A 20,371-nucleotide genomic window follows, 5' to 3' on the forward strand; every position below is an offset into this window, starting at 1 on the left:
TATAAGATACCTTACAGTTACCTCGTTGTTACCTTTCAAGTCTTCCTGTAGACTTATAATCAAATGAGGTTGTCTACCGAGCAGTATTTCAAAGGGAAACAGATTTAGAGGGGATCTGGGAGTGGTCCTTATACTATGCAGGACCGGTAATGCTTCTGGCCAACCTAGTCCAGTCTCTGCCATGATTTTACTTAACTTATTTTTAATAGTCCCGTTCATCCTCTCTACCATGGCACTGGCTTGCGGTCGGTAGGGGGTGTGAAGTCGGCTATTAATATCCATATTTTGAAAAAAATCACCTGTGAAATGAGTACCCCTGTCACTCTCGATGATTTTAGGGATACCGTATCTGCATACAAATTCCTGAACTATTTTTTTGGCAGTAAACGCAGCCGTATTAGTGGCCGCTGGGTAGGCCTCAACCCAATTAGAAAATACATCAGTGCACACCAATACATACTTGAGATTCCTGCAGGGTGGTAATTGGATAAAATCAATTTGTATCACCTGGAAAGGTCCATCAGTCGGTGGAATGTGGGACGGTTCGGTAGGGATCGCTTTCCCTATGTTCTTCCTCAAGCAGGTCAGACAGGACATTGCTCTCTTTTCTGCTTGTGAAGAAAAACCTGGTGCACACCAGTATGCTCTTACCAATTTGCACATACCTTGCTTTCCCAGATGAGTCAGACCGTGTGCTGCCTCAGCCAGGCTGGGGTAATATGCCTTGGGGGCTACTGGTTTACCTTGTCCGTCCATCCCTCCATAGCCCGGAGGACTCTTGTCCACATCCCTTAGACTTCCAGATGGACTTTTCCTGGATTGAACACAAATTTTGCAACTCAATTAATTTCAGCATATCAATTGTTTGAAAAGACATAATATTTTCACTTGGAGAAAACATTTTTAACCCTGCTGTCCATTTTGCAGCTTCATCGGCTCTGTTGTTGCCCAGTGACACCGGATCATCCTCACATGTATGGGCTTTACACTTAATTACTGCCACCACTTTGGGCAGTTGGATTGCTTCTAAAAGATGTTTTATGTGTCGGGAATGTGCAACTGGTGTGCCTGCTGCTCTCATAAAATTTCTCAGACGCCATAGAGCCCTGAAATCGTGCACCACCCTGAACGTGTACCTCGAGTCAGTGTAAATGTTAGCAGACTTGCCTGCTGCCAGTTCACACGCTCTAGTTAGTGCCACTAACTCTGCCACCTGGGCTGAGTGAGGAGGACCAAGAGGTTTAGCTTCTATGATGTCTGTGTCATTGACAACAGCATAACCTGTACATAATTCACCTGTGTCTGTTTGTCTATGACAACTCCCATCTGTGTAAAAAGTTACATCTACATTCTCTAAAGGTGTGTCATGTATGTCAGGTCTAGCAGCAAAGGTCTGATTCAGATATTCCATACAATCGAGTGCATCATTATGTCCGCTGAACTCACCTCCCGCCAGCAACTCGTCTCCTTCCACCCTTTGTACATCATGTTGTACATATGGTAAATACGTTGCTGGGTTCAGCGTGCTGCAACGTTTAACAGTGATGTTTGCAGGTGCGATTAGAGTTAGTTCCCATTTGGTAAACCTAGCTGAAGAGACGTGTCTGGTTTGAGCAGAGTTCAGCAGAGCAGATACAGCGTGGGGAGTATAGTCAATCATATCATGGCCCAATACTACATCCTCATTTTTACTCACCAATAGAGCGGTAGCTGCTACACTTCTCAAACAGGTGGGGAGTGATCTTGCCACAGTGTCCAATTGGGCACTGTAGTATGCTACGGGCCGACTGGCATCACCAAGTTTTTGTGTGAGGACACCTGCAGCACAACCATCAGCTTCCGTACAATACAAATCAAAAGGTTTTTCATAATCAGGTATTCCCAATGCAGGTGCTTTTGTCAGACTATCCTTAAGATTAAGGAAAGCCTGCTCTGATTCCTCTGTGTGTATGACACAATCGGGCTTTGAGGAAGAGACTAAGTCCTGCAAAGGCAAGGCCAAAATAAAAAAACCTGGGATCCACATTCTACAGTATCCACACATTCCCAAGAAGGTATGAATTTGCTGTTGATTCTGTGGCAGTTTCATGTTCTGTATGGCCTGGATTCTATCATTTGTGAGATGTCGTAACCCCTGGGTTAGGCAGTGTCCCAAATATTTTACTCTGGATTGGCACAGCTGTAGTTTATCCTTAGCCACCTTGTGTCCTGTATGCGAGAGATGAAGCAACAAAAGTTTAGTATCTTTCAAACATGACATAAACGAATCAAAACATAGCAATAAATCGTCCACATATTGAATTAGAACAGATCCATTGACAGGTTGAAAAGATTGTAAACAGTCGTGCAATGCCTGGGAGAAGATACTGGGGCTGTCTATGAAACCTTGGGGCAATCGTGTCCATGTATATTGTACACCTCTGTATGTGAATGCGAATAAATACTGACAGTCAGGGTGGAGAGGCACAGAGAAGAAAGCAGAACAGAGGTCAATGACAGTGAAATGGGTTGCATTTGGTGGGATCTGCAGAAGAATGACAGCTGGATTTGGCACTATGGGGAATTGGCTCTCTACTACCTTATTAACACCTCTAAGGTCCTGTACCAGCCTATAACCCCTCCCACCACTCTTCTTCACCAGAAAGATGGGACTGTTGGCTACACTAGCTGTACGAACTAAAATTCCCTGTTGCAATAATCGCTCAATTATTGGAAAAACCCCTAATTCTACCTCCTGTTTTAGTGGGTACTGGTGAATTTTTGGAGCTTGTCTACCACCTTTTAAATTTACCATTACGGGGCTTACGTTTGCCATTAATCCAGTGTCCTGTCCATCCTTAGTCCAAAGGGAATCTGGAATTTGGGACAACATTTGATCTACCTGAGATGGATTTTCATTTAAACTGGTAGAGTGATACATTATCCTTTGGGGAGTGTCCAACATATCCTGCACCTCGTGCGCAACTCTCTCTGGGATATCTAGAAATACACCATCAGAAGGAAAGAATGCCTTGTATGCAGCGGCCCGATAGTAACCTCTGTGGATTTTGTTAAAGGATAACGTTCCACTTTACCTGTTACACCCATTGTTGGTATTGTCTCGTTGGTCACCTGTAAATTAACGGGAGATTTTATCACTGACCTGGTCGCCCCTGTGTCTACAAGAAAAGGATATTTAGTACCAGCTACATCAACCATCATGACTGGTTCTTCCCTAGTACTTCCCGTTAACTTGACTATCTGTAGACTACAGGTATGACCTGACCCCTAGCATTGGCTTTCATTCTCCAATAAAGCATTAACGGCTACTATTGGAGCTGGTGCCTGTTGGACATTTGCTGGTCTCTGTACATATCACTTATGGGGATATGCAGGTTTTCCCTGATTTGGGGGTCCTACCCCTTTTGCTCTGCAGTTTCTACTTTAATATCCTGGCTGGTTACAATTAAAACATGTTCGTGGATTGGATGAAGACACGGGTTGTTGTGAGGTTTGAGCAGGGGGAAAAGGTGATGGATATGGGTAGGGATATGGAGGATAAGGGTATTGTGGGGGGTATGAAGTTGTTAGTATGGGACCTGTGGTTGTGTAGGGTTAGTGGAATAGAGCTGTGTTTTCTGTTGCATGGGATTAGTGAGGGCATATAACTGTTCAGGTGTAAGTGTGTGTGTGTAGATGCAAGTGTGTCTGTTGGCTGTGATGTTACCGTCATTCCTTCCAGAGCTTGGATACTGACAGCCATTAGTTTGTCGCTCTGGGTCTCTCTCTTGAGATGTTTTTATCATGTTCTATGGCAGATTCTATGAGTGTATCTATTGTGACTCCCCTCCAGCCAAGTTGTGAGGTCTGAACCCGGGTCTTTAAGTTCTCTTTAAGACCGTCCATGAGTACCGTGACTATCAGTCCCCTGTGGTGAGTGCTATCTTTAATATCCTCTAACCCAGTGTACTGGGTGATAGCCTGCAGAGCCCGGTCGCAATAATCTTCTGCAGATTCACTCTCCTTTTGCTTTATGGTGAAAATTTTGTTCCAGTTAACTACTACTGGAAAATATATACCCAATCGAGTTACAATACGGGAAATGTTACCTTGGTTTACTTGGTCTGTTAAGGGAACGTCACCATCCAATACACAATCCGTGATAAATTTTGCCACGTCGATTTTGCGTGGTACACAGGCCCTTAACACCACACGCCAATCTTTATTAGTTGGCTCATGAGAACTACCCAAATTCCTCAAAAATCTTTGACATTTGGCTAGATCCTTTTTGGGATCGGGGAAATCATTTATGATGGAATTTAGTTCTGCTCTTGTCCAAGGACAATGCATTACCACTTCCCTCGTGGGCACTACACCGTTCGCATCTGCATTTCCATTCGGAACGGTTATTGTCCGAATGGGATGCAGACCGGCAGCGCTGCTACCTTTGACCTTGTTACCTGGCTGGGGGTTTAATCTGTTGCTGCTACGTATGGTATTAACAACTTCCTCCACGGGTGCAGAGGGTGTTAGCACTTCACTTGCTGTTACCGATGAAGATGGCGGCACCACTCGTGATTGTTGTGGTGCAGCATCGATCATCTGTACAGCATGGGAAATAGCAGACATTAAAATAGGCTCATCATCCACATCATGAACATTTTCTTTATGATTGCTTAAGAGAGGGTACAAATTGCTTGTTACATTTTTATGGGTATTTTTGATAACTGTACTTGCACCTCCATCCACATAAGGTGGAGGTGGTGCGCGTGAACTGCTGGCAATACCATCCGCAACGCTACCTTGCCGCACATGCGCGCCATTTTGCGGCTCGCCCGCATTGCAATTCAGCGTCGTGGATGTATTCTCTGGCAATGCGCTCGCAACGCTAGTTTGCGTCACTTGCACATTTTTAAGCCACGCATCCCCTTCATGCTGCCACAGCTTTAAACATTCATAATATTTTACCTTTTTCTCTCGGGAGCGCATCAGACTGATGTGATGCCGGACATTATCTAATACATCTTTATCAAAACTACCAATTCTGGGAACCGGTCTAACAATCTTCATCGTCATTTTAAACCATACATCACAATACCTTATTGCATAAGTACCATACTTAGTATGCATAATACGACGGGCCGATCCAAGCGGCGCTTCCATTAGCAGCACATCATTGTCTAACATCTCTATTGTTTGCATGGCTCCCATTCTGAGACAACTCCTACGTTTTTCAATAAAGATTTAAACTGGCGAAAAACATTCAATATACTTTCACTTACCTGTGGACGATTTAAATGGCAGCACCCACACACCTGTGAAGATTTGAAGAAGGCTACTCCACACACCCGGATAATATTTAAGAAGGCAACTTCCACACCTATGGAAGTTTAAGTCGGCTACTTCAACGCACCTCTCTACAACAAAGACAACATGTACACCTGCTAATGTGTATAGAACGGTAAGCTGCTTACCGAGCGGCTAGCACTTAGCCCTTAAAGATCATACGGTACCTCTAACTTTAGGGAACAAGTTACCCCTACCAACAAATACTCACTGTTACACACTTTTTTCCTGCGCAGAAAAATACACGTTAATCCAGATATTGACAATAATTGAAAAGAATGTAAACCTCAACGGCTTTGTTTAAACACGTGGTAGCACAACCGGAAGTACGTATACGCTATTATGCGACCAGTCGCATACACAATAATGCGACTACCACACAACCGTATGACAACCTTTAGCTGCGTACACAAAAGTGCATCTTGACTGTGTGCACAACTGCGACTTAGCCGTGTGCTCAATACTGCGGCACCCCTAAAAACATAAATTTCTATCAACAAAGGAAAACAAACTTTTTCCTCTCTTGTCCTTGGATTCTAGTCAGCGTCCCTGACTCACACGAAAACGTGTAAACCCTTCATGTGGCCACTCTCCACCCTTTGCTGAGATATAGATATCAGTGTATATATCCTGTGATTAGGTACGTGACTTCACTATGAGCCCCCAACTAAGGATATTGAATTTGAACCTCTGTACGCTCCTGCCTATAAATCTCTAAGGATGACGCTATTATGCGTACGCAGTCATATAGTAAATAAAGACTCCAGACCTTGAACCTGTGGTTCCAAAGCACAAAGTGATATTTCAAGTAAAAGTACAGTCAGTTACACGCTATGATCTAAGTACAATTTAGCGCAAAGAATTATACAGACCCAAGTACAGTTATACATACGCAGTGCTCTGGACCAGATGTAGGCATCAGCAAGAAACCCCCGTCAATCAGCATTCAGCAAGAAGACTCAGACTGGGGTCACAACACACACGTTTATACTCTCACAGAAACAGACAACACAATAGAGAGGCTTGTCGCTGATACCATTGATTCCCAAGGAGGATGCATCTGTTGCAGACCATTTAACAGGTTGATTCAAATAGACACAGTCCAGCCTCTAACAACTGGTTGTCTCTGGTTTCCTGCCTCATGCACATCCTAACAGTTGGTCATATAATGTACATTTTTGTGCTTTAAGTCTCTGCGGTCCATAAGTTGAGAATGCATGTTGCGATCTTCACACTGAAGATAACAGAATGCTGTTGAAAAGAGTGCAGATCAGTATAATATCAAACATGACTTACTTATCATGTATTAAACCTTAGCTACCAAATAACCTTTATTTCACAGTAATTATAATAAATGAACAAACTTGTATCTTATACTTTAAAGCTTATGAGACCTTTTATGTGAATATGTACTGTGTAAGTATTTGGGGTTTGATATAAAGACGCTAGTTAACTTGGGGCAGATGCGTGCACATGAAGTTAATAAACAGCGTTTTCATACAGGATCTTATGCATTCGCTAATATGCGACTAGTTAACAGCGCAATTGTGCGTATTAATGTGTGTATGAGAAATGGTGAAAGATGCAATCGCATGATGCTAATAGTAATATCGCCATATGTACTTAAGTGTGAGTTTACCTAAAATGGCGCTTGGGCGGCCATTCGTAAAATAGCGTCTTGCGATCTCATTTTCTAAAATGGCATCTTGCGGCCAGTCGCAAGATGGCGTCTTTACGATCTAATTTTAAGCTGATCTTGTCTCAGCCAATTATCCAACTTCGACAATATTTGGGTGAGATTGAGGAGTATAATTGCTGCTCCGTTGCTATTTGGAACTTCTTTTTCTAGTGCATGATTTGGTCATACTTGTTCTATAGGTATGTTTTCATGATCTGGTGATTCATTGTTATTGATCATCTTACTGCTCTGAATTGTTAGCGGAGGGTTTTTATATACATTCTTTGTTAAAGCTAAAGTTTCAAGATGCCTTTTCTTACTGGATGAATTAACAATATTTCTACTGTATTACGGTCTGTTCTATTGGGTCTGCAACTGGTCTGTGATTTGCCAATCTATCGGTGGAACTCAAATGTTTTAATGTTATTTTCTTTTATTATATAGACCTAAAAGATCATTTAATGAATATAAATCTCAGCTAGGTTTTATGTATTAGTCACAATTTTAAAGGAGCTTAACTCAAAACTTTAAAAACCTTCCGCTATGATCTGTAGTGATATTCTCAGCAAAGGGCACCATATTGTGAATTCCAGGCATTTAGCGTTGGATCCTAACATTGGTTTAATAACATTATATGATGTTTAATGCTTCAAATACCTGTGTCATATAGTAATTATTATTATTATAGAGAATTGATCATATATGTCTCATTATATATTGGGGGCTCTCCTCATTTCCAAACAACAAATTTAGTGAAACAGGATAATACAATAGAGTGACATAGAAAATTGCAGGGCAGTGTGCAGTACTCTATAGCAATATATTATATACACACGTGTAAAGATAATCAGATTAGATTGCTGGGTGCAAAGAATCACCTCCATAGTTATTGATAAACACCCATACTGAACAGTAATATTAGAAGAATTGCTACCCTGTACCAAGGTGTGATCCCTTCAACATCCTGACTGACCCTTCTGTTAATTCAGTAAACTGTATCTGATCAGCTTTAACTGGTAACCAGAGCCGTAATTAGACGTTTTGGTGCCCTGTGCTAGACAGATCATTCCCCCCCACCCTAATGTCTGGCCCCAGCACCCTCACCTCCATGTCTGTGGCCCCATCTCCAGCACCTTCACCTCCAAGTCTGTGTCCCCAGTCACTCACTCCATTAACAGGCACAGCCGCACATGGAGGAGGAGGCGTCATCATGCCATGGAGAGAGAAGGAAGCAAGGCAGCATGGGGTGGAGCACAGGAGGCACTATGGGATAGACGTCATCACGTCCCTCCACACACACTAGTGCAGCCAGGACTCCAGGAGCTGGGACCGTCCCAGCCTGGCGGAGTTCTGGAGTGAGACGGAGCTGCTTGGGCGCACCGCTGTGATAATATCCATCGCAGTGGGCAACCAGAAAATGCAGATTGTGGAGGCATCGCTGTGTGCGACGGCACCGGCCGCACCACCCTAGTTACGGCCCTGCTGATAACCCACCAATAGTAGGCCCTATGTGCTGGAAGCTATAATGGAGACATAAAACATCAAGTCTTCTAGAATTTTTATTTCCAATATACCTGTATTGGAATATTAGACAAAAAAGGCACAAACTCACATAAAAGAAACAACAATAATAATCTAGGCAAATCTACAAATAGTACTTATTTCAAAAGGAAGAATGTTATCAAACAATCAGAATCGGTCTGAATATCAGCTGAGGATTTACTCAAGGTATAACCAGACAAGAGCAGCAGCAGTTTGGATTGAGAACATTGTGTGATGCATTCAGTCCAGACTCTTCCACTTTAATTGTGAGAAAAGTTAGGACCATTACATGTAAAACTAGAGCATCACTGTCTGGCAGATACTGGTGTCAAACCAGCACACATACTTTACAACAAGATCTCAAATTGCACCGATCATCTACAAACAGGCAAGGCAGCCATTTTGTGGGCTGAACTAATATTGATGATTTATCTCTTCAATTCTCTCTTCACTAGTGACATCACAATCCTGTCAGTAATTCTTAGAGAAGCAGTAAGTTGTATTCCAATAAATATTGGTCCAGACAGCAGATTAGCTGTATTCCCTGTGTGTAGACAGGGTATCAAATGGGACAGTATTTTACAGGTCAGTAAAGTGAAAATTACACTTGGGGCACATTTTATGAACAGGAAAGAAATATAGTTCTAGTATTGCAGTTCCCCTTCCCAGAAAAAGGGGCAGTTCTTGCACCAGGTATACTTTCATGGTGTGGTATGAAATGTGAAACATGTCAAAATCTCCATACATGAAAACTCCTCCTTTACAGTCATCATATGTAGAGGAATATAGCAATTCCTAGATCATCAACCAGATGTGAATGAGCAGTTAATAGATTAGACCTCATTTGGATATTTCTCCATTCCTTTCATGGACTTCAGTCACTTATTACTAGTATAGGGTTTCTCCCTGCTTCCAGCAACAAAGCTCACAGTTTATCTGTGCGGTTATTGCTTTATCATCTAAAGTAGAGCTTCAATACATAACTTGGATAGAGCTTGGCACCCTGTAGCTCTCCTATATACTTGCTGAGGTGCAAATGGGATGAGCAGGGGCCGTGGCAGCTCAATACGCACAGTCCTGCAAAATGCCATGATTTGTGCCATTGCACAGCAGGAGGCAAGGCCATGATGATGCAATTCACCACATATTGCAGCATATTGCTCCCAGACTGCCCACTTTATTGGACTTCGGGAAGTCAGACCTACACTCCTGGGAGTCCAGAAGAACTCCCCAGAATTTAACAAGTATGACTAATTGCATAATATAAGAAAGAAGCTTTTTCAGTTAAAGTTTATTCTTTCCAACTCTCCATATGTTATCCCTCCAGGCAGCCACATATTTGTCAGTGTACAAACACTGGATGATATATCTGCCTTATAAAACACAATTGTTGTGGTAGCAAACTCACAGCTCCCTTTGCAAATGCACTAGCAGACTTTTATGGAGCACAAACCCAGCTTTGGACCCAGAGTGCGTCCTGATTTATGCCAAGGCAAATGGGATTTCCTTACAAGGCGGCAGCATTTGCAGAGTAGCGGAACTCTGGACAAGCCGAGTGGAAGACTTTGGCAAAATACAGAGTAGAGTAGCTGCACCAGGATGCCAGGTTCTATAGAGAATTGCAGACACATGCTTTATTTTTGGAGTGAGATTAAAATTCCAAACTAAGAAAATAACGGAAAGGGCAAATTTTTGGGAAACAGCCATTTATACTCCGTAAAAGGACTAATTTTGACCAAGCACAGAACTGATAGTCATTGATTCTCATGCTATAATTTAATGGGGCCCCAATTATGGCTTCATGTTAGACTTTAGCTGAGAATCTTTAGACACAATCCAAACTTTGTAATATAAAGATTATAACATACACACATTTTCCATACATAATAAAAGATAGGCTCTCAAACCTTCATGATTAGTTTAAGCTATGAAGGAGGCTAAAGAGAGAGCAGTATTATGTAAAGTGGTACTTTAGGTTGAAATTTGATGTGCCAGTCACGCATGTAGCTGTGTGCCTTACAGGGCAGACCATCAAGCCACGCTGATCCTCATGGTGCTTTGAGGTGTACATCGATGGAAATTTGTAAGATCCCTACTTTTTTGCTAGGAATGGATGTCACAGCACTGCTATGGAATATACAACTGAGGCAATGTGACACTTGGCGGTCTATGTACTAAGTCTTAGAGCAGAGGTTCTCAAACATGGTCCTCAAGGCAGCCCAACAGTTCAGGTTTTAGAAATATCCATGGTTGAGCACAGGTGGTTAAATCAAATTGACTGAGGTACTAATTAAGCCCCACCTGTGGTCAATCATGGAATATCCTTAAAACCTGGACTGTAAAGCTGGGTACACACCTAAAGATTTTCTGTCCAACCATCCAATTAGTTGATTGGTTGGAATGAAAATCTGGTAGCGTATGGGAGTAAATGATGATCAGCAATTTGCTCCTAAATGCCAGAAAACAGATGAAAATGGTCGATCAGACAAGTTTAAATGTTTGATCTAAACAATTTGTTCAAACAACAGTTTTTGTCCATTTTCCGGCGTTTCGGAGCAAATTGCTGATTGTCATTTGCTGTCATACCTTAACAGACTTTCCTTCCAATCGATCAACTAGTTGGATGGTTGTACAGAAAATCTTTAGGTGGGTACCCAGCTTTAGAGTGCCTTGAAGACGGAGTTTGGAAACATCTGACTTAAGTGGACGGAGATAAAGTACAAACCAATCAGCTCCAACTGTCATTTTTTCAGACAGTCTGTAAAGTGACAGATAGGAGCTGATTGGTTGGTATTTTATCTCTCTCCACTGTATTTCTTTCCAAGGCTTAGTACATAGGCACCTTGGTGAGGGAAGCCGCAGAGTGATAGCATGACAAATCTAAAAGAAGAACTTCTGCCTTGTGCATTCATGCTGTGAGCTTGGGTGTAACGCTCTACAGAATGTCAGTTTGCATAATACGGTTGTTGTCCATAAAGACCAGAAGTATTCAACGATTTCTGGAAAGAGGGAGTTTAGTGAAAAAGTTTTGCAGTAAATAGCATACAACACTAAGGTGTCCAAGCAGTGTTAGGAGACAGAGTGAAAAGTGATCAGGTTACAGCCAATCAGCTCCCAACTGCCATGTCACAGGCTGCGTTTGAAAAATGACAGTTGGGAGCTGATTGGCTGGCACCTTATCACTTTTCACTCTGTCTCCTAACACTACTTAGTAAATAGACCCCCTAACTCAATTGTTTACCCTCAACTTGAAAAATGTTTCCCATTTCATGATACCACTCAGATTTCCAACACCTCTTTTTCTGTTAGCTTTGGTTAGCCTCCACCCAATCACAAAACAGCAATTAAATAATAGAACAGCTGCCTTCCACTTACACATAACAATCTTATTGCAGGAATCCTGTTAGCCCATGAGAAAGGCAGGCTGAGGTAAAATGTTTATTTCTACAATGTAGATGGGTAATTGCGCTGATTGTTGATATATATATTGCTAAATAAATATGGTTCTTTTTCCCCAAACTAAGAAAAACAAATAAACACAACATCCAACACATAATAATTTAGTTGGCTGTTTGCGCAATTGCTGCCTGTATTATGGGGGAATCCAATAATATAACTCTTAGGAGGGCAAGCTAACAATGGTGTCTTTATACACTAGGGGTATATTTACAAAAGTGTGGGTTTGTGGAGATGTTGCCCATAGCAACCAATCAGATTCTAGCTATTATCCTCTAGAAGGTGCTAGATAAACGTTAAATAGGATCTGATTGGTTGCTATGTCCAACATCTCCACTTCTAAAAACCTGTACTCTAGTAAATATAACCCTAGGTGTTTTATCTACAACTTTGTTTCTTTTATTATTACAAAAACATTTATTTCTATTAACCTGTTAGAATACCTGCTGCATATATCTAGCTATCTTCCTATGGTTTGCAAGGAATCCTAGTATTAGTAGGATTCAGCTGCCCACAAAGGAAAGTGCGGAAACAGATTAAAAGTCAAGTAAGTAGTACATGATGTGTTTTTGAAGAAAATGGTTAATATAGTATATAATACAAGCTGTGATTGGTTAATTCATGATGAACGGCTTGCTTCAATGGCATTCTGACAGGACTACTTCCTACTGAATAGATAAACTTTGGTCTTCAATATATTGGTTCAACCTACAAAATGGCTGCCACCACATGTGTAGATGACATAAGCAACAATGTAAGGGATACATACTTCTAGTGGCATCCTTTAAATGCATACTGAAAAATACAGAAGAATTCTCCAAATATTACATTTTTCTCATTTTGTTTTTCCAGCAGGCATTCTTACTCTTTCTTGTATTTTTATTTTATTTTGCACGGTCATCCTAGAACAGCTCTGCCTGAATTACAGTGTTGGAACATCTAACAGTGAGAACTGATCAGTGACACAAAATACACATTTTACAGATTTTTTCCTCTCACAATCTGCATGAAATCCTTATGACAGCCACATACAGATACTGTGACTGAAATATAAGTGACCTTTACAGTTATTACAAACCACATAGCTAGGACCCATTGTCTAATCTTCTCATACCTGATGCATTGTAAAGAGGACAGAACATTTGGTTCTAGCTAGCATTCTCCGCTACCTGCTACTTGGCAGCCAGGTATCAGGGAGAATCATTGGAGCCGCAGTTAGAGAATTAGCCACAATTTGAAGATTACCATGCTAAAGTAGTCTGTGCTGATTTGTCACATAAAATGGTGGATTCCATAGCTAAACATTTGAATAACAATCTAATTCTCAGTTGACAAGTTTTCAGAACTGTAGAAAAAAAATGCACAAAAATGATGTGTTAAAACTATGAGAGGTTATCGGTTTATATTAAAATAGGCATATTTTATCAACTCTTCAGCAATTCTACATTTTTACACAGACTAAAACATTTATTTTCTTAAGGGGCTGAACTGTCCCCAATATTGCAATTATGGCATGATGAAAATCTAAAAAGACGGAAGATAAAACAATGGGGGGAAATCATGGACAGATAAACGCAGTTACATTAAATTCTGCAAGGATCTTCGTTATTGCACAAATGCCAGTTGCTAAAAGTTTAAAGGAGAACCTGAACCCCCATGGCTGTAATGGTGTGAGTACCCCGAGAGTTTCCCATTGGGATTAATGGGAAGCTTAGTAGCGAGGGAGCTTAAAAACACTGCTAGGAATTTTATAAACACCAGAGCAGGCAAAAGGATTTATTACTCGGTCTGGAACAGCCGTCGTGGAGGGAAGAACAATTTCTTTGTGTTACTTAACGCAACTGAAAACTATTATTTTTTTTTTTTATGTTTCGAATGAGGTTATCCCCTAATCCTGTCAAATTTTTCAACATGATCCATTTATTAAACTAGGACTCCCAGCACACTCAGCCAGCTTTACAAGGGTCTAGTTGGAATATTTTTTGTTGTCATTATGTTGCACAGAAGCCTAGTAAAAGAATATGCTTTACATCATCTGGGGGTTTTGGGAGGTGTAAATTGAGATTAATTGGAATGATTAACAGATGACAATTTAAGCATTTTATGCAACAGCTTTGCCATTATTTATAACATTACAAATGCTGACTGATAAAAAAGAAAAAAACAACAACATGAGTTTCCAAAATGGGGGGAAAAAAAATAAAATAAAAATACTTGTGCTGTGGAGCCCTTTAATTTCATACAGAGCTTTAGATAAATCCCAACTGAATAGTGGAGATCAACGTAGAATAATGTTGTAGTATTTTTTTTTTGGTTGTGTACCCCTTTGCTTCCACAATTTTTACGACCATGAAAGCGATTAATTTGCCTCAAAAACTATTTGCAATTCACAATTATCACAATACAACTTCTGTTTCTAAAAGTGACATTTAAGTTAATCAGGAGCTCAATGGGAAACTCTCTGGGACAATGAAAATAGAAGAGCAGAGGGCTTTGTTAATACAATATATACACAATGCACCTGAGTAGTGAGCTCCTTCATCACGCAGGTGTGAGAATCTTAGTGCTTGCTCGTTATAGGACTACTAGCTCACAATATTAAACGGTGCCTAGAGTAAACTACAAGGGGTTAAAATCATCTGCAAAAACATGTAGTTGGGCTTGATCCAGAAGTGAGCTATCCATCAGGACTGGTACACCGGTTTCCTGTTTATCACGTCAGTTCAAAACTAAAAAGGAACAGAGAAATAGATTAGGAAGCACATCACAAAACATAAGCTAATATTTGCTACTGTGTGGAAAGATTTGCGAGCCTTCACAAGCTTGCAAATTGAACATTTGGAGCAGGCCTGGACAACCTTAGGCTCTCCAGCTGTTATGAAACCACACATCCCAGCATGCCCTGCCAGTTCTAGCATTCCCTAATAGCAAAATGGCAGTAGGGCATGCTGGGACTTGTAGTTTCACAACAGATGGAGAGTGATAGATTGGCCAGGTCTGATTTAGGGCCTGATTCAAAGTTGGGATCAAAGCAAAAAAAACAAAAAAAAACAATTTGCACCTTGGCAAAACCATGTTATACTGCAGGTGGGGCAGAATTATAATTGAGAAGGGGTGTGTCCCAGCTTAATTCTGAATTTCAGGGTAACAAAGTTGCCCAGTATTTGTTTGCTCCATGCAAGTGCAGACAGTATTTTCCCTGCAAAAAAATAAACGCATTAGTACCCCCCTTCCATTGCAACATGGTTTGTTCCAGGAGCAACTGGCTCCTTTTTTTTTCTTGCCTCTATTTTTGTGGACACTGGCAACTCTGGGGTGTACAGGGTGGTGTGTGGAGCTGGTAAAGTACTCTATAGCCGGGCACACATTACACAATGTGTGTACCCGGCTGACAGGGGCGGATTGGCCATTGATCTCACCGAGTAGTTTCCCGGCGGGCCGACACCTGTGGGGCCGCCTGTAGTCCGAGTGAATTATTTATTTATTTTTGACATTAAAAAAAAAAAAGTAGGTAGAAGCCTGGGCCGAAACGGGTGGCTCCGTCCCTGTAGTCAAGTGCTGTTCAAGGGGCAAGCTGATAGGCGCAGCCACAGTCACCACCTGTCATATCTGTAACACATGGCCAATCAGAGTCAGCCTCCCTGCAGTAGCCTAGCTTGCTAGTCGGTTTCCCTGCTTCCTTGATGTGTGCTCAGCTGTCAGCGGCGAGTCCCCGCCCTCCTATGTCTCCACGGGTCTGCCAGGCTGCTGTGAGAGGCGCACACGTGGAGCAGCATACTATAGCCCAGCCCGGAAGCATCCTCTGCAAGCGAGTGAAACGGCAATGCGGATCTGAACTGATCAGTCCCGCACATTGCTGCTCCTCACCTTCCTTCTCCCCTTCAGTCTCCCTGGCTGCAGCTGCTGTAATGGAGGTCAGTCAGTGTTCCGTGGTTATAGAAAAGGGGCAGAGCAGAGTGTGTAATGTCTGCACACCTCAGAGGCAGTGACTGCAGACAACAGCGAAGACAGGCATGCACTGTGATAGCAGCAGTGGATGAAAAGAGAGAGGGGTCTGTGACTGTGTAATGTGAGACTTATTCCTCACAGACTTTCAGCCCAGGTTAGAAATGGTCACAACGTGTGTTACTGAACGGATAGCTGCTGATGGATAAATGGCTGAAGAGTTCTGCCAAGACAGAGTTAAGTTCCTCAATTTTTCTGGCATTTACGCTCTGTAAGGTGACCTCTGACCTCACTTGACATTGAGGGCACTTTCTTTCAGAAGTGCTAATGTTTATATCTTCCCACCAGACTTAAATCACTATGGTACCGATGTATTGTATGTCTTGAACATCAGATAGCACTGTCATTATATTGACATTTATGTGATCTTGTAAATTATGCTGCAATCCTGTGCTGCTTCTCCAACCCTCTGTGCACTGCACCCCTAACCATATGTGTGCTGCGCATCCCACCCTCTCTGCAGTGCACCACAATTTTCTGTGTGATGCACCCCCAACCCTCTGTGTGCTGAACCCAGGTGGGGATTGGCCATAGGGCTCACCTGGAAAGAATGGAGGCTGGATTGACTGGGCAGAAGGGACATAGGGAGCAGGAGGTGATACAGGGGGCACAAGTCTGGTGAAACATCTTTTATATGGTGATAACATTGGTTACATTTCCACAAAAACATGCACCTGGGCCATGTGATCTCCTACATGAATATTAAATAAAGTCATGGGAGGATCAATTTGTCCAGAGGTTCCCTGTTGCAAAGAAACCACCATATAGGTAAGGTGTATTTTAATTTAGTACATAGCAAAAACTATAGATTTTTTTTAAGGTGTGCGCTAAAGGGACTATAAATGTCACCCCAGTTTTAATTTTTTATCTACTTGTTGTACAGCACAATACATTCTAGCCTTTTTTGTGTTCGGTCTGGCCATGAAATTCTCAGCTTTTTTTGGGTGTATCTCCGCCCAGCATTACTTGTTTCTTTAGCCTTGCCTATTATCGATGTCTCCAGGTATAGTGATGTACTAATCCCGCCTACTTTGGTGTTGGTTCCGCCTATACTTGGTTTGGTGCCGCCCATGTGAGGCCACTTCCCAAAAAATTTCCAGGGCCACTTTTATTTCCCAATCCGCCCCTGCCAGCTGACCCATGATGCGATGAACAACATATTGTGCAGTCGTTTGACACATCATGATCTGGCGAACTACCGCACGATATGTCGTTCACCAGCTGCCTCCACAAGCATGGGGTCGTTCATCAGATTGACAGATTGAGCAGCATAATAGGCTCGAGCTGTCGATGCGATGAATAACCCCGCAGGAGCTTGTGTGGTCGCTTATAGTGGGTACACGCTTGCAGATGTGGACGATATGTCGGACATATAGTCTAGTGTGTACCCACCATAAGGGGTCAATTTAGTTAGGAGAGAGTTGAGTCCCGCAAGCTCTTTGCAATTCAATTCCAAACTTGCATTGTACTTTTCCAGGAAAAAAAAAAAGTGTTCGCACCTCTGCAGGTGTAACGATAAAAGAAAAAAATCTTTATTGTACGGTAAACAAAAAAAAAAAAAGAAGACCCTCTGTCAAACCCAGCCAAAAGAAATAATAATGTATTTAGTTTATCTTTATTGAAGCATTATACAAAGTACAATAAAATGTATAGACTGAATAGTATATTATGAAATAAACTGAAAAGTACATTGACATAATATCTCCATTTATAAATCAGAGAAATAAGGATATTCAACAGGGCCGGACTGGCCATCTGGCACTTCTGGTAAATGCCGAAAGGGAGGAGTGCGGCTGCCGCTGCACAGGGTGGAAATTGCCTGCCTGACTCTGGAGGTGTCCCCGTCCTACACCCCACTGATGGAGTTCATGGTATTAGCTCAGGGGGAGGGAAGGGGTGGCGGCAGTGATGGGCTGGCACACAGGATGGGCGGGCCTAGTGTTAAATCCTTGCAGAGCAGCACCGCCTCTCGGCGCTCTACTCGGCCGGGATATTAAGACAGGCCAGGCCGTGTGACTCGCCCAGTGAAACTAAACCTCGCCCCTTTTGCAAACAACCGCACACCTATGGTGCGCACGCCAGGGGGACTGCCAGGTAATCTGCAGCCCCAGTCCATCCCTAGTATAGAATAATGACATTATAATGCTGAAATCAGAATGTAGCTGTGGTGCCAATATGCAGAGCTGGAGTGAAAGCCGTACATGAAACAAAGGTTCTGAAGATGCTCATCCTTCAGCGACAACAATGGGAGGATTACTGAGAAGAGCACGAGTCTCATACCACTGAGTCAGACATACGTCACCCTGGTGGTCCAGTGTTATGCCGCGGCTGCGTTCCGACTTTGACTGTCGGCGCTGGCAGCAGCCACAGTCACCTGACTTTTCTTACTGCGCGCATGTGTGTCTCCTACAGGGCTACGGAAGCCCTGTAGGTCCACAATTATTACCATAAAGGCAATCTGTGATACGGCCGTCCTACCGCGCATAGACAGCCGTATCACACTGGGGATTGGGGACGCCTGGAGCTAGCTTGCACAGCAAGCGCGGAGGGAGGGCGGGGGCAGCAGCAGTAGCGAGTTACACTCAGTATATGAGTGACAAAGCCGCCCTGCTGCTAGCGGCCGTGTCACCCAGGACCCCCCCGCCTCACAGATTTCGTTGGTGCCCCTACAGCCCATTAATACCAATATCCCGCCCCCCTCCCCCCAAAAAAAAAAGAAATAGTAGGCTCCCATAATTAGTCATTTTAAAATAAATAAGTGCCCCTCCAGCTGTGGAACTACACATCCCAGCATGCCCTGACACCGTTTTTCTATCAGGGCATGCTGAAAAGTGTTAGGCATGCTGGGATGTGTAGTTCTCCAGCATCTAAAGGGTAGCTTATTATTGCCCAATGCCCACCCCTGGTAGGAGGATCCCACATGGGAGCCATTGTCAATAGGCAACTCCCATATAAGCAGGGCCATGGAAAGTCCACCCCTGGCTGCACCCTGAATCAGAATGGAAGAGGAGAGAAAAATAATAAAGGAAGAAGAAGAACCCAGTTAAAAGGAAATGAAAGTGAAAAGGGAGAAAAGCAGAGGAAGAGAGTAAAAAAAAGAAGGACATCGAGGCAAGTATGTTTAGTATTGTATTTATTCTCTCTCTCATATGTACAAGGTGCTAAGTGTCAAATGCGCTTTAACCAGCGCTATTTTACTTACATTGAACATCTGTATGTATGTTAGTAGATATCATAGAGAAAATCACTTTTCTCTATGTTATCTGCAAACATCTAATGATTTCACTACTGTATGGCGAAGGAAATCATGCAGATGTTGCTAGAAAACAATAAGCGCACTTTTGTGGCTTATAGTCTTTCATATATCAGCCGGCTTACCTGCTGGCATGTATACTGTGCAGTGCAGTGTCCGTGTCGGTACATCTGCGCAATGTTGGCGAGATCTCACGTATGGGCAGTGGTGTTAGCCAGGAGGCAAGATGCAGTGCATCAGCCTAATAGTGATGTTCTACGGGACTTGCAGGGATCGCCAGAGGAAGGAGTTTTCTCTCCCCTACTCTGGCAGCCGGGTTGTTAATACATCTCGGAGATATTGCTTACTGCTTCTCCTCGATAAGAGGCGAAGCAGAAAGAGCTATAGCGGATGACAAGTGCCGCAATAATACATCTCCCCCACTGAGCTCACCTACATTTTATCCGGCACACTGCTAGCTAAAGGTCACCCACCTCTGTACCAAAATCTGTAATATACTAACATAGGGCCTGATTCAGAGAACTATGCAATGCTGATGTTTCACGGAACTGAGCGATTATCGGCAGGCTGCTCATGTGCTGCGTTCGCATTGCGCATGCGTCAAGGTGCCGCAGTGAATACACACGCAATGTGGATTCCTTTGCTAAGTGACCATTTTGGGGTGTTAACATGGTGTTAGCGGAGAGTGGTTGTAAAAATGCAGGCGTCTCATGGTCGTTCTCAGGGCGTGTATCTGATGTCAGCTGCGAGCCCTAATGTGCAAAAACATTGCGCTGCATGACTACTGAAGGGTCTGTGTAGACATAGGTCTACCCTTCAGCCCGATGTTCCTTGTTCCTGTGTATAGGCTACGTATGTGAACGCAATTGCGAATGAGTTGTGGTAGCTCCGGTGGGTATCTCTTTTCATTTGTGGGCGGCAGCTTCACTTGCTGAGATCTGCAGTTGTGTTGCGTAGAAAATCTCACTTACAGCTGCATTAGTATACTGCTCTGTGCTGTTAATGAATTGCTGCCTATATACAGTAATTCAACTATATGTACATTCCTGTTTTACTGATAAGATTATTTACAATCTAAATTTCTTATGGTAGATGTTTACACCATTGTGATA

The 20,371-nt window shown here is 42.7% G+C and overlaps 1 protein-coding gene across 1 annotated transcript in view; it reads right to left on the bottom strand.

Annotated features, from left to right (window-relative positions):
• Window positions 1-12,935: 12,935 nt before the first annotated feature.
• The window catches only part of PITPNA (phosphatidylinositol transfer protein alpha), a 64,086-nt gene continuing 56,650 nt past the window's right edge, over window positions 12,936-20,371 (bottom strand). Inside the window, exon 12 of the mRNA XM_088453846.1 lies at window positions 12,936-14,730. The gene's annotated coding sequence lies outside the window, so the exon portion shown is untranslated. The remainder of the gene's footprint in view (window positions 14,731-20,371) is intronic.

Source organism: Taudactylus pleione, unplaced genomic scaffold (genome assembly GCF_031769625.1).
Source record: "Taudactylus pleione unplaced genomic scaffold, aTauple2 ptg000040l, whole genome shotgun sequence".
NCBI classification, from domain to species: Eukaryota; Metazoa; Chordata; class Amphibia; order Anura; family Myobatrachidae; genus Taudactylus; species Taudactylus pleione.